General features: G+C 43.2%; 1 long non-coding RNA gene across 2 annotated transcripts in view; it reads left to right on the top strand.

Annotated features, from left to right (window-relative positions):
- Positions 1 to 12,690, top strand: part of LOC125485762 — a 41,324-nt gene extending 28,634 nt beyond the window's left edge. Inside the window, exons 2-4 of one of the 2 annotated variants that reach the window (XR_007264460.1) lie at positions 3,198 to 3,678; positions 8,234 to 8,406; positions 11,759 to 12,265. This is a non-coding gene — a long non-coding RNA (uncharacterized LOC125485762). Of the gene's footprint in view, positions 1 to 3,197; positions 3,679 to 8,233; positions 8,407 to 11,758 lie in introns of both variants that reach the window. The other variant, XR_007264459.1, reaches the window with a different exon arrangement.
- The last annotated feature ends 880 nt before the right edge of the window (positions 12,691 to 13,570 follow it).

The following is a 13,570-nucleotide window of genomic DNA, read 5'->3' as shown; positions in this document are numbered from 1 at the left end:
GACTTGAAGCTCATCTCAGGGTCAAATAGAGCACATGAGCCTGTCCACTGTCAGAATGAATAACCAAGAGTTTCAATGTTGGACTTATGGGCTAAAGTTGTAACTGATACCCACACCTTGAATAGATTTATTTCAGAGAATCTCTACAGTGTAGAAACAGGCCATTTGGCCCAATAAGTCCACAGCGACCTGCTGAAGGACATCCCACCCAGACCTATCCCATTACTCTATAACCAAACATTTCCCATGGCTAATCTACACATCCCTGAGTACTACAGGCAATTTAGTGTGGTCAATCCACCTGACTTGCACATCTTTGGATTGTGGGAGGAAATCAGAGCACCTGGTGGAAAACCACACAGACATGAGGAGAATGTGCAAACTCCACACAGACAGTTACTTGAGACTGGAATTGAACCTATGGCCCTGGTGTTGTGAGGCAGCAGTGCTAACCACTGAGCCACCATGCTGCCTAACCTCTGCACTTTCCAACAGAAGTCTTCCATGTACCATTCAGGAGCTTTGCTCGTCTTTATCCTAGGTTCAATTGATGTCCCCGCTTGACGTTGCAGCCATCTGCTGTCTATCATTTAATACACCTCTGCATGCTGGGATATCGGAGATGATATAACTTCCTAGTTTAGTCAATGTTGTCTCTGTAAAGTGTACACATTTCACTCAGTGAACATTGAAACAGTTTAACCAGATAACTCAATCCTGATCATGAAAAGGTAGCTAAAAGTTACTTACCGTCAGCCAGGAAGACATGTGTAGGTTACACTGACGTAAGCCTTACATCAACACAGATTTTTAGCTCTTGTAAACACATCACAGAAAATGTTTTGCAAAACCCCAGAAGATCAGAGGGCGTCAAATATTTACAGCAACATCTGGAGTGTGGGTAACCACATTCAGATATTGCAGATGTTATGTGTCCATGCATGGCTCAATCAGGCAGAGTGCCTGCTATTGTTAGCGGACTTAATCTAACCATCAAATGGCCCATTGTAAGTAGCTTTATGTGCACTAAAGCTTTGTTAGTTTGAAAAGTACATCAATGTTGATAAAATCTCTTTCATTTTTGTCACGGTGGTTAGAAGATTGCAAGCTAAAATGTGTTATATCAGTTACATAGCACTTATCCCCTGAAAAAGACTGAAGTGCTGACAATTCCACAAACCCCATGACTTAACACATAACTACACCACCTGCTGTAGCCCTTGGCTGTCCACAACAGGAAGATCCCATTTATGATGCCCCTCCTCTACTGATTTGGCTGGCCTGAGCAGGCTCATCTGTAGAAGGATAGAATGTGGCCTTTGCAACCAATGCTAAAGAGAGGGAAAAGGATGTGACCAGTCATACAGGTAATGCAGTGGTGTCAGCTGTCGCTCAGCCAATTGCACTTTCAGCTCTGACAAGTCATTGACAGTGAGAGGGCAGGATGAGAATATGGTCAATCAAGTGAATGGGATCCCTGGCTTTATAAACAGGGGCATTGAGAACAAAAGCAAGACGTCATTATGAGTCTGTGTAAAATGCTTTCAAGTAGAGCGGCATGGTGGCTCAGTGGTTAGCATGCTGCCTCACAGCGCCAGGGAACTGGGTTCAATTCCACCCTCGGATAGCTGTCTGTGTGGAATTTGCACATCTTTCCTGTGTCTGCATGTGCTTGCTCTGTGTAGTGATTGGAACCAGGTTGACCTCATTGACAAAGAGGTCATTGATTGGGGTTGTTAACCTGACCAATCAGGAAAGCCCTGGCTGACTAATATCACCAGGAGATCTCCTCAGTTGAGAATTGACTCCAAGCTGGCTGGCTACAGCCAGCGGTAATGTGCACTAGAAAAAAGAAAAAATAGAATAATAAATATATATAACCAGGAGATTTAGAATCTCTTCAGTTCAGGGGACTAACTCTGAGCTGGCTGGCTATAGTACAGGTAAATAAAGGGTGATTTGGTGATGGGATACCAGCCTCTGTGCAGTTATTCCACTCCAGTTTCCTCCCACAGACCAAAGATGTGCAGGTTAGGTAGATTGGCCATGATAAATGGCCATAATGTCCAGGAATGTACAGGCTGGATGGATTAGCCATTGGAAATACAGGGTTACAGGGATGGGTTTGGGTGTGGGAGGGATGCTGTCCGGAGTGGACTTGACAGGCTGAATGGCCTGCTTCCACACTGTAGGGAGTCAATGATTCTAGAGCATTGTGTATAATTCTAGGCATTACACTCTAGGGAAGATGGGAAGGTTTTGAAGAGGGTGTTGAAAAGGTTTATGAGAATGACTCCAGGGATGAGAGATGCAGTTATGTGAATACTTTGGAGAAGCAGGTGTTGTTCTCCTTAGCAAAGAGAAGGTCAAGAGATTAGATCGAGATTTTCAAAACCCCTGAAGGTCCTGGACAGAGGAGATAGGCTATTGGCACAAGTGTTGAGAGCCAGAAGTCACTGATTTATGGTGTTTGGCTAAAGAGCAAATAGCAACGTGAGAAAAGTTTTTTTAAATTAGTGAGTGTTTCAAATCTGGAATGTACAGCCTGAGCAGTGTGAAGGAGACCAATTCAGTCCGGTTTGGATAAGCTGTTAAAGATAGACATTTGATTTGGATTTTATTGTCAGATGTACTCTAGTACAAACGTACAGGAGCACAGTGAGAAGTGTATAATGTCACCATACAAGGCGCCATCTTAGGTGCAAGTATCTTGGTACAGAATCTTACGAATAAACTAGAAAGAAAGAACAAAGTTAAAAGTTAAACTTAGTAGTAATTATAGTATAGCATAAAACGTAAGAAATAAGGTTAGAAGTTACACATTGATCAGACATTACATATTGCAGGGCTGTGGGGAAAATACAGGAGAGCTGGCTTAACTGGCCATTATGATATGATGGGCTGAACAGCCTCCTTATGTCTTGTTCCTATTCTGTGATTATAAGAGTCAGTCAATTCAAGTTCAAGTCCAATTGCATAAACATGGCACACTATTTTGGTTACTCAGAGTGAGCTGCACTGTCAGAAAGGCTTCCTTCAGATGAGACTTTAAATTCAGGTGCTTGGAAAAGATCCCACATGATGTTTACATTGAAAGAGTGACCACATACACTACCAAAGTACTTCATTGGCTGTGATTTGTTTTGAGGACATGAAAGGCGCTATATGAATGCAAGTCTTTATTTTCACACCCACAGTCAAACAAGCTGTCGGAGTTTCCCGTCATGGCTGATGAGGCTTGAATGATGTTGTCGGCATGACGCCAGCAGTCAGCTGATGCCCTGAATTCCTGCACTGATGTGAGTCAGCACCAACAAGCAAGGAGGGCCAAAGTTCAATGTGAAAGGTGAATATTTCCTGATGCCTTTAAAACTGCAGCTGTCATGCATTCCATCACCCGGTGAAGAGATGCAGAAAAGGCATTCAGTAAACTCGATGCTTGGCGAATGCTAAACTGAGAATCAGTTTTACACATTCATACGGGCCATTTTGCCAGTTGGGATGATTGCCTGTTGAAGGCTGAGATCACTGCTTTCCCAGGATCGAGCTGATGACCTCTTGTGATGATCACCACAGAGCAAGTATGACAGGGCCAGCTCACAGAGAGAAGCATACAATGGAATAAGACTCAAGAACTTTCACTGGGAAGCAATCGTTATTTGCACCATTATGCCTGAGGTGAAATACTACAGTTGCTGGAAATATCTAATCGGAAATACTGGAAAACATACCACCTCACCTTCAGCTCACGTGAGGTCCCCTTATCTGTGTCCTTGTTAACTCTAGTCTTGACTAGTCCAATACGATGCTGGTTGACCTGCATCTTCATAAACATGAGCTCCCGCAAAGTTGCGCTGTTTGTATACAAAACTCTGGTCAGCAATGATGTGTCTCTGTTGGCTCTTGCCAAAGCAACACCACAGTCTTGAAACTCGCCTGATTTTCAAATCACTCCATCTCTCCGTAGCCTTCTTCAGCCCTTCACCCCTTCATGATGGCTGTGTCTCCTCAGTTCTGGCCTCCCGAGCATCACTGACAGTCACCAAGCCAACTTTGGTATCTGTGGCTTCAGTTGCTGAGGCCATAAGTTCAGAAATCCCTCCCGAAACGATTCTACCAGTATTGCTGTTTTTAAGATGCTCTTTAATATCCAGTGCTTTGGTGAACCAAGCCCTATTAGTTAGCTCTGTGTTTAATTTTGTTTGATGACACTCCAGTGAATTTTTGCATTAAAGGAGCTGCATAAATGCAAGTCATTGTTGTTGTTGGAGAGAGGAACAATGGATGGAATCTTCCCATTTTTGGGCAAAGTGCAGGTGTGTTGATTTTGGAGACATGGAGATGAGATAGGAAAGTGGAGTTGTGGATTATCAGACCAGCCATGATCTGTGACACACTGTGACATGGTGGCTCAGTGGTTAGCACTGCTACCTCACAGCACCATGTTCAATTCTGGCTTTGGGCAGTTGTCTGCATGGAGTTTGCACATTCTCTGTGTGGCCTCTGGTTTCTTCCCACAGTACAAAGATGTGCAGGTTAGGTGGATTGACTACCCTCCCAGGCAGTGCATTCATGCCCCTCTGGGTGTAAAGGTTTTTCCTGAAATCCCTGATAAACCTCCTGCCTTTCACTTTAAAATTATGCCCCCTTGTTATTGACCTGTCAACTAAGGGCAACAGCTGCCTTCTATTCACCTTGTTCATGATCCTCATAATCTTATAGACCTGTAATAGGTCCCTCTCAACCTTCTCTGGTCCAAGGAAAACAACCCGAGCTTAAGTTCGTCACCAGACCCGAAACATTAACTCTGATTTTTTCTTCACAGGTGCTGCCAGACCTGCTGAGCTTTTCCAGCAACTTCTGTTTTTGATCCGAGCTTATCCAGCCTCTCTTCAGCGCTGAAATGTTCCATCCCAGGCAACATCCTGGTGAATCTGCTTTGCACCCTCTCCAGCATGATCACATCCTTCTTATACTGCGGTGACCAGAACTGCACACGGCACTCTGGCAGTGGCCTAACCAATGTTCCATACAGCTCCAACATTACTACTTTGCTTTTACACTCTATGCCATGACTGATAAAGGCAACTATCCCATATGCCTTCATAATTACCCTATTAACCTGTCTTCTTAACTACCCTATTAACCTAATCCACGTGCTATTGTGAACCTGTCATTAAGTATGGTCATAAATTCCTCTTTTTAAAAATGTGTTATGCATGCACCATAAATTTCTTCAATGCCACACTGATTTATCAAAGGACATTACCACCAGCTATAGAATAATCTTTATTGAAGGCTTCGCAAGAGATTGGGACTGAGTTCTCACAGAGGAATGGACAATACATGTTTGCTGATGCACTCATCCAAAATGAATGTACATTAGTTCATACGGTGCCTTTTATTTGCATTTCAAATAACACCATTTAAATCAACTCTATGTCTGTCCCATTCACTGCAACGTTGTTCGTGCTATTTGTATGCCTCACAGTCCACTGGGTACACAAGAGAGCTGGCAGTGCCCTTATCAAGTCATAGAGTTATCGGCACGGAAACAGACCTTTGGTCCAACTTGTCTGTGCTGACCACATTTGAGAAACAAAGAAAGAAGGAAATGAATACCAGTGAGTTGACGGACAATGGCCAATGAAAGTGGCACCATAACGAGATTAGTATGATAGTGTGACAAAATGTCTCTTCACTTTCTATCCTTTAATGGTCTTCCTTCACCTGAAGTCTGATTCTCAATAACGTGATTGTAAAGTGAATGACTGAATATGGGTAGATGTCTGTGTGTGTACCAGCGAGTTGGTGGATGTAAGCACAGCTACAACGTTTAAAAGGCACTTGGATAAGTACATAAATAGGAAAGGGTTGGAGGGATATAGGCCAGGAGCAGGCAGGTGGGACTAGTTTAGTTTGAGATTATGGTCGGCATAGACTGGTTGGACAGTTTCTGTGTTGTGTGACTGTATAAGAATATGAACATTAGTGGATGTGTAGGCAAAGGAATGTGAGAATGAGCATGAGCATGAGTGCACGTGTGAGGGGAGTTTTTTTTATTCCTTCCCAGCTTGTAGGCGTGACTGGTTAAACCAGCATTTATTGTCCATCCTCAATTGACTTGGAGAAGGTGATGGTGAACTGCCTTGTTGAACCACAGCAGTCCTTGTGCTGAGGGTTCGGTAGGGGTGAAGGAACATCATATTGGAAGATGAATGACATAGCAAGATCCCGCTCATGCAGTCTGGACTCACAGTTTAAGGGTAGGCCATTGAGTATTGAGCTGAGAAGAAATGTCTTCACCCAGAGAGTGTGGTGTGCCATATAGAATTCTTGGCCATAGAAAGCAGTTGAAGCCAAAACACAGAATGTTTTCAAGAAGGAGTTAGATACAGTTCTTAGGGCTAAAGGTATGAGTCATAGAACCCCAACAGTGCAGATAGAGGCCATTCAGCCCATTGAGTCTGCACTGACCCTCCGAAGAGCATCCCACCCAGCACCACACCTTGACCCTATCCCTTTAACTTCTCATTTACCACGGCCAATCCACCTAACCTGCACATCCTTGAATACTACGGGGCAATTTAGTATGGTCAATCCACATAACCTACAAATATTTGGCCTTATGAGGTGGAAGTAGGAACAGGGGACTGAGTTGGATGATCAACTATGATCATATTGAATGGTGGAGCAGTCTCAAAGGGCTGAATGGCCTACTCCTGTTCCTGTTATGTATGTTTCTATAAGGAATTCAAAATGGGGAGGCTGTTTTGGTGCTGCTACTGTACACATTTCGGCTGTCCAAAAAGCTCATACATTCTTGCTGTGAACCATTGGTGGACCAGAAGGATTGACAGATTGAAAATCAAACTGTTTGGTTGTGTTATGATGTGCCTTCCCTTGACTATTGAGTCCTGAAGTGAGACTTGAATCTGGAACTTTTGGTCCAGATGTAGGGACCCTACCACTGCAACCCCAGGCCTGCTGTCATATTGGAGAATGATTGAACAGTTTGCAACACATAAGACAGACCATTCAGTCCATTGCGTCCATGCTAGCTGTCTGCAAGAGCAACTTACTTAGTCTTGCTCACTTAGCATGTTCCCTTAACCTTGCAATTGTTTCCTCTTCAGGTAAATATCTTATTCTCTTTGAAAGCCAAGATTAAATCTCCCTGCACACACACACACATATCCAGCTCCTAACCACTTGCACTGCACAAACACCCCAGATTTTCTTCATTATGCTGTTGTTTCTTTGGCCAGTCAATTTGTATCAGTGCCGACTGCTTCTCAGACCTTCCACTAATGAGAACAATCTTGCCCTGTCCACTCTGCCCTTCATGATCATAAACACCTCAATCAGATCTACAACTTCCCCAGCTGATCCACAAAACTGAAATTTGTTTGGGAGATAGCAGCTGGTAAATTTGAATATTTTCTTCCTGAGTGATTGCACTAAGATAAACATCCTAATGGTTGTTGCAGATGACTTTGCTGATTATTAAATGATGCCAATAAACAGTTTTATGTTGTCAGAAACCTCCAGAAACTTAACTGAGATGGCTTAGTGACATTAATGCAATTGAACTGAAGGAAGGAGTCTCCAAGTAGTCTTATTAGCATTGTTCATGTCATGAGATACTCATAAGAGATTGAAACTGCCAAAGAAAGCCCTAGTGTTTAAACCTTGTTAAACATGAGGAGTGGATTTGGGCTGAGCCACTATTGTACGTATTTGCGGAGGATGTGGTATTGTATGTTTGTGCATTGTCCATGCTGAAGGGGGTGGGTTAGTTGATGTGGTGTCTTGTGAGCTCACTAGCTGACAGCAGTGCATTTCCTCAATAGGAAGCACTTTGCATCACAATTGCAAATTGAGGCTGAGGTGGAAATTTCAAAATAACAGACATCAGATACAGTTGGAAAACCAATACCTGTAAGGAAAGGAATGTTAAAGACTAATGAGTCAGCGTTATGTACATTCAACTTAGCTGCAAACTCACCTTTACACATCTGCTCAAATGTCCAGGGATAGACATGGCAAAATACTCACTGGTCTATATCCCAACAATGTGCTCCAACTTGAACTCTACTCCCTGTGTGTGTGACTTGCCATCCAAATTCTGCTCGATAATGTTTCTGTGAAGTGACTTGTTGCGACAATTTACTGCAATAAATGCATTAAGTAAATGCACATTTCTAAAATGGCATTAATATTTCTTTCTTAGGTTGTCCTCGTTGGTTTAGTATTGAGTCGTGCTGGTCTGGGAGCAGACTTAGAGCTGAAGCTGACCGTGTGCAGATTAAACAGCCCATCGACAAACTTGCAAATGTTAACATGCATGCAACCATTACTTCAGCTTCTTTGGTAAAATTTTCGGAAAATTTGGAAAAATACATGGTACGGCACTATAGTGTGATGCTCAACAGATTTATATTAAATTAAATTATTCTCTCTTTCACTGATGCTTTAAGGTGGAAGCTGGGTAAGTACAAGAGGGAGAAAGAAATTGAAGGATATATTGACAATGTGAGATGGGTTAGATCACCATAGAATTCCTAAAGTATGGAAGCAGGCCATTTGATTCATCAAGCCCACAATGACCCTTTGAAGAGCATCCCACTCTGCATTTCCCATGGCTAATCCACCTACCATGCATATCCCTGGGCAATTAACACAGCTGTGTGTTTAACCTAACTTACACCTCTTTTTTGTACTGAGGGAGGAAACCAGAGCACCCAGACACAGGGAGAACATACAAACTCCCCACAGACAGTTACCCAAGTCTGGACTTGAACCTGGCTTTCTGATACTGTGAGGTAGCAGTGCTCACCACTGAGCCACTGTGCCATCACTAGTGAATGGGTGCAGTCTTGTACACTACTGAAAGGAGACAAGATATTGAAGCTTTTCTTCCTGGATGCGTCAAGACAATGAAGCAAGAAACCAGCCTAAGAAATGGGACACCCATTGCTGATTATTTGGGACATTATTGGCCTGGAGAAGCAACAAGAACGGTCGAACTTAACGCTCAGACCAGCTTCTGATTGGCCAGGGTGTTGCAAATGCAGCTGAGCCTGGCAGTCTCCACGACCCCCTTTAATTCATGGAAAAGGTGCGGTGTATGTACAAATCCCCTTTGCCTACATCATACAGGATAATGGAGCAGGCTTGAGGAACTGATTGAAAACCGAAAGAACTACAGATGCTGCAAATCAGGAACAAAAACCGAAGTTGCTGGAAAAGCTCAGCAGGTCTGGCAGCATCTGTGAAGAGAAATCAGAGTTAATATTTGGGGTCCAGTGACCCTTCCTGAGAACTCTGGACCTGGCCGCAAAACGTTAACTTTGATTTCTCTCCACAGATGCTGCCAAACCTGTTGAGCTTTTTCAGCAATTTCTGTTTATGTTGTTGAAGAACTGATTGATCCACTGCTGCTCCTTGGTTCCGATATGATGTTAAGTCGAGCCACCACCTGTCCTCTCAGGTGGATGTGAAAGATCCCATGGCACTATTTTCAGGAAAAGCCATGTGCTATTTCCAAGCCAATTTTCTCAATTAATAACACCCAGATAGATTCTCTGATTCTTTGGTCAGTTTATGGGAACTTTCTGCAGGGAAATTGGCTTCTGTGTTTTGTATGTTGATTACAGTGAATCACACGACTCATGGACATTTATATCATAGGAGGAAGCATTTTGATACATTGCACCCATACTGGTTAACAAAGATCTGATGACACAAATCCCATCCTCCAGCTTTTTACCCATAGCTCTGGAGGCTATGGCAATGCAAGTGAATATCTACATACTCTTTAAATGAGTGTTTGCAGACTGAGGGATAGACTTTGTGGCTTTGTTTTTCTGGTGTGAGGACTTATGGCGGAAGCTAGGAGTCATCTGGACGTTTCCTTTTCTTTTGGCTGTTTCTTTTATTTCTGCTTCTGTTTTTAACCTTGTCTTTTGCATACGAAGATGGTGTCAGATAATGGCAGCTTTGTACACTTTTCACTGTACTTCTCTATTCTCGTACTCCAGTACATGTGACAATAAAATCTAAATCTAAATCTGGGAGACAAAAGAAATCTCCTCAGCTCTCCTTTTACCCTCTGCCCCTTAGAATCTACATCTCCTTGTTATTGATCCAGCTCCTAATACCTTCCTCTCCACTCTATCTATGCCCCTCATAATCTAACATATCACAAACAGGTTCCCTCTCAATCTTCACTGCTCCAGTGAAAACAAACTCAGCTGTCATGAGCAAATGACAGCTCATCTGTTATGTAGTCACATCTTTGCAACAATGTGGTGACCAGAATTGCGCACAGTACTCCAGTTGTGGCCTAACGAGTGTTTTATACAATTCCAGCATCATCTCTATGGTCTCATTTTCCAATTAACGGCTAACAAAGGTAAGTGTCCAATGTGCCTACTTTACCACCTTATCTCCCTGCCATGCTGCTTCAGGGATCTGTGAATGTGCACAGCAATGTCCCTCTGATTTTCAGTACTTAGCGGGGTTCTATCACTCGTAATGTAATCCCTTGCCTTGTCAGCTCTCCTCAAGAGCGTTACCTCACATTCCCCACATTAAATTCCACTTGCCACTGCTCTCCCGCACTGACCACTCCATTGATATCCTCCTGCAGTTTGCAGCTGACCTCCCCACTATTCACCACTTGGCTAATTTCTCTATCATCCATGAACTTCTTGACCATACCTCTACTTTTAAGTCCAGATTATTAATGTACATTTCAAACAACAGGGGCCCAAAAACCGAGCCCTGAGGAACCCCACTGGAAACAGACTTCCAGTCACAGTAACATCCATCTACCATCAGCCTCTGCTTCCTGCCTTTCAGCCCATTTTGGATTCAACGTACCACTTTGCTTTGGATCGCTTACATTCTTGACCAGTGTATCATGAGGGACCTTATCAAAAGCCTTGTGAAAGTCCATGCAGCTCACACTAAATGCATTACCCTCGTCAATACTCCTGGTTACCTCCTGGAAAAACTTAATCAAATTTGTCAAATAGGAGTGTCCCTTAATGAATCCATATTGACTAGCCCTGATTAATCCAGGTCTCTCTCAGGCTCCCAGTGCAGATATATTCTGGTCCTCAGAATTCTTTCTCATAACTTACCCATTATTGAGAAATTCAGTTTTTTTATTCATTCCTGTATGAGGCTGTCACTGCCTACACCCACATTTATTGCCATAATTGCCCAGAGGGCAGTTAAAAATCATAGAGTTGTAGAGATATACAGCACAGAAACAGACATTTTGGTCCAACTTGTCCATGCAGACCAGATATCCTAAACTGATCTAATCCCATTTGCCAGCATTTGGCCCATAGCCCTGTAAACCCTTCCTATTCATGGACCCATCCAGATGCCTTTTAAATGTCATAATTGTACTATGTTTGTTTGTTTCAGGTGCAATATAGTTCAATACATCAAGCTGCACACTTAATTAATTTATAATTGATATATAATTAGGGACTAAAGAGCATTTCTTATATACAGTGCAAACAGATACAAGAACTGTAAGTTGTTCAATAGCCTTCAAGATGGAATATCTTCAATATCTTGGAATATCATGAATATTTTCAAGATGATGAAGGCGGCAGTGTAGGGGGTGTTTGAGCTCCCAGCCCGTCCGCTCCGTCTCGCACAACTGACCGCATCCTCCTTTTTTTTATTTTTCTTCATTTAGCTTTTGAATCAAATTCATCTTTCATTCCTTCTGCAGCTGCGGTGGTGGAGAGAGGTTGCGGGGAGATGTTGAGCAGAAGATCCGGTCTATTCCTCGTGGTCATGGCAGTCACCTCTTGAGCGTCTGTTCCAGCTTCAATGGATTGGGGTCCGTTCTTTTCCTCTGATGTTTTGGCGGAGGAGTGAATGGCCTCTCGCTCCACGGGAGTTAATTTGGACGGTCAATTGGGTCTTGGAAGCCGAGATGGGCCCCGGTCCTCGAGAGGTACGACAGTTTCCCAGCTATAGCTGTGGCTGGAGTATCAGCGGTGATGAGGCAGCATTGGCAGAGATGGCGTTCTGGGTCTGGTCAGCGGTGGGTGGGGGCTGCCCTCAGCGTGCTTCCTCCTTGGTGTTGCAGCCTTAGCGACAACTTTGGTAGCTGTGGAATGTGGTGACATCCTATAGGGGAGACGATGGCCTCGTGGTATTATCGCTAGACTGTTAATCCGGAAACCAAACAACATTCTGGGAACCCGGGTTCAAGTCCTGACATGACTGATGGCGGAGTTTGAATTCAATAACTATCTGGAATTAAGACTCTAGTGATGACATTAAATCCATTGTCGATTGTTGGGGAAAAACCCATCTGGTTCACTGATGACCTTTGGGGAAGGAAACTGCTATCCTTATCTGGTCTGGCTGAGATGTGACTCCAGACCCACAGCAATGTGGTCAACTCTTAACTGCCCTCTGGGATGGGCAACAAATGCTTGCATAGCCTGTAAATGAATAAAGGGGAAAAAATAGCCACTTAGGAAATCAAGAAGCTGTGTATGGAACAAAAAATGTAACTTACCTTAACTTTGTATGATTTACTTCTTTTTATAATTTATGTAATTAAAATTCTGCAAGCTTATGGTGACTTTTACACATTTTACTGTACTTTCATGAATACATGTAACAATAAATTACTGCTACTATTAGCCCACACCTTATGTTAATTATAATCCTGCTTGTTTTATCTCACACCTAACCAGCTAATTGTCATAGCATTACATTTTAAAATAATTATCTAATAATTAGCAAATGTCGCGGATGCTGCAAATCTGAAATAAAACCAACATGGGTTGGAGATACTCAGCAGCAAATGTGGAGAGAAAATTGGAAGTGACATTTCAGGTACCTGTTTAAATGAATGGCTGTGCTGGATGGACGTGTGCCAATCGCAGATGCCTTTTATTAACCATATCAGAACAGCTCAAAAATCTGGGTACCACGGTGCTGTGACAACTCATAACTTTTTAACAGCGATTGTTCCCTTTGTGAAGTGACCATGCAAAAATTTTCATTTCTCTACCATCTCTTAGAACTTCACAAAGTGCCTCACAAATCATACAATCCCCACAGTGTGTGGAAACAGGCCAGTAAAGCCCCACAAGTCCACACAGACCCTCTGAAGACCATCCCATCCACACCCAGTTTTCTGCCCTTTCCCCGTAACCCTGCATTTCCGATGGCTAATGCACCTGACCTTCACGTCCTTGAATGCGATGAGCAATTTAGCATGGCCAATCCACCTAACTTGCACATGTTTGGAATGTGAGGGGAAACCAGACTGTGCAGCAGAAGCCTACACAGACACTGGAAGAACCTGTAAACTTCACCCAGACAGTCGCCCAACGTCGGAATTGAACCTGGGTCACTGGTGCTTTGAGGTAGCAGTGCTAACCAGTGAGCCACCATGCCAACCTAACTCAGCAAAATACTCTTGAACTGCAACTGTAGTAATTGGTTTTGAAACAGGTCTTGACTTCACACGTCTTCCTGCCCCTTCTCCTTTTACCGGAGACAGTTTGTTTCTTCATGC

This window comes from Rhincodon typus, chromosome 22, assembly GCF_021869965.1.
Source record: "Rhincodon typus isolate 14 chromosome 22, sRhiTyp1.1, whole genome shotgun sequence".
In the NCBI taxonomy this organism is placed as follows: domain Eukaryota; kingdom Metazoa; phylum Chordata; class Chondrichthyes; order Orectolobiformes; family Rhincodontidae; genus Rhincodon; species Rhincodon typus.
The sequence above is the reverse complement of the archived record's forward strand: the minus strand, read 5'-3'. Positions and strand labels throughout refer to the sequence as shown.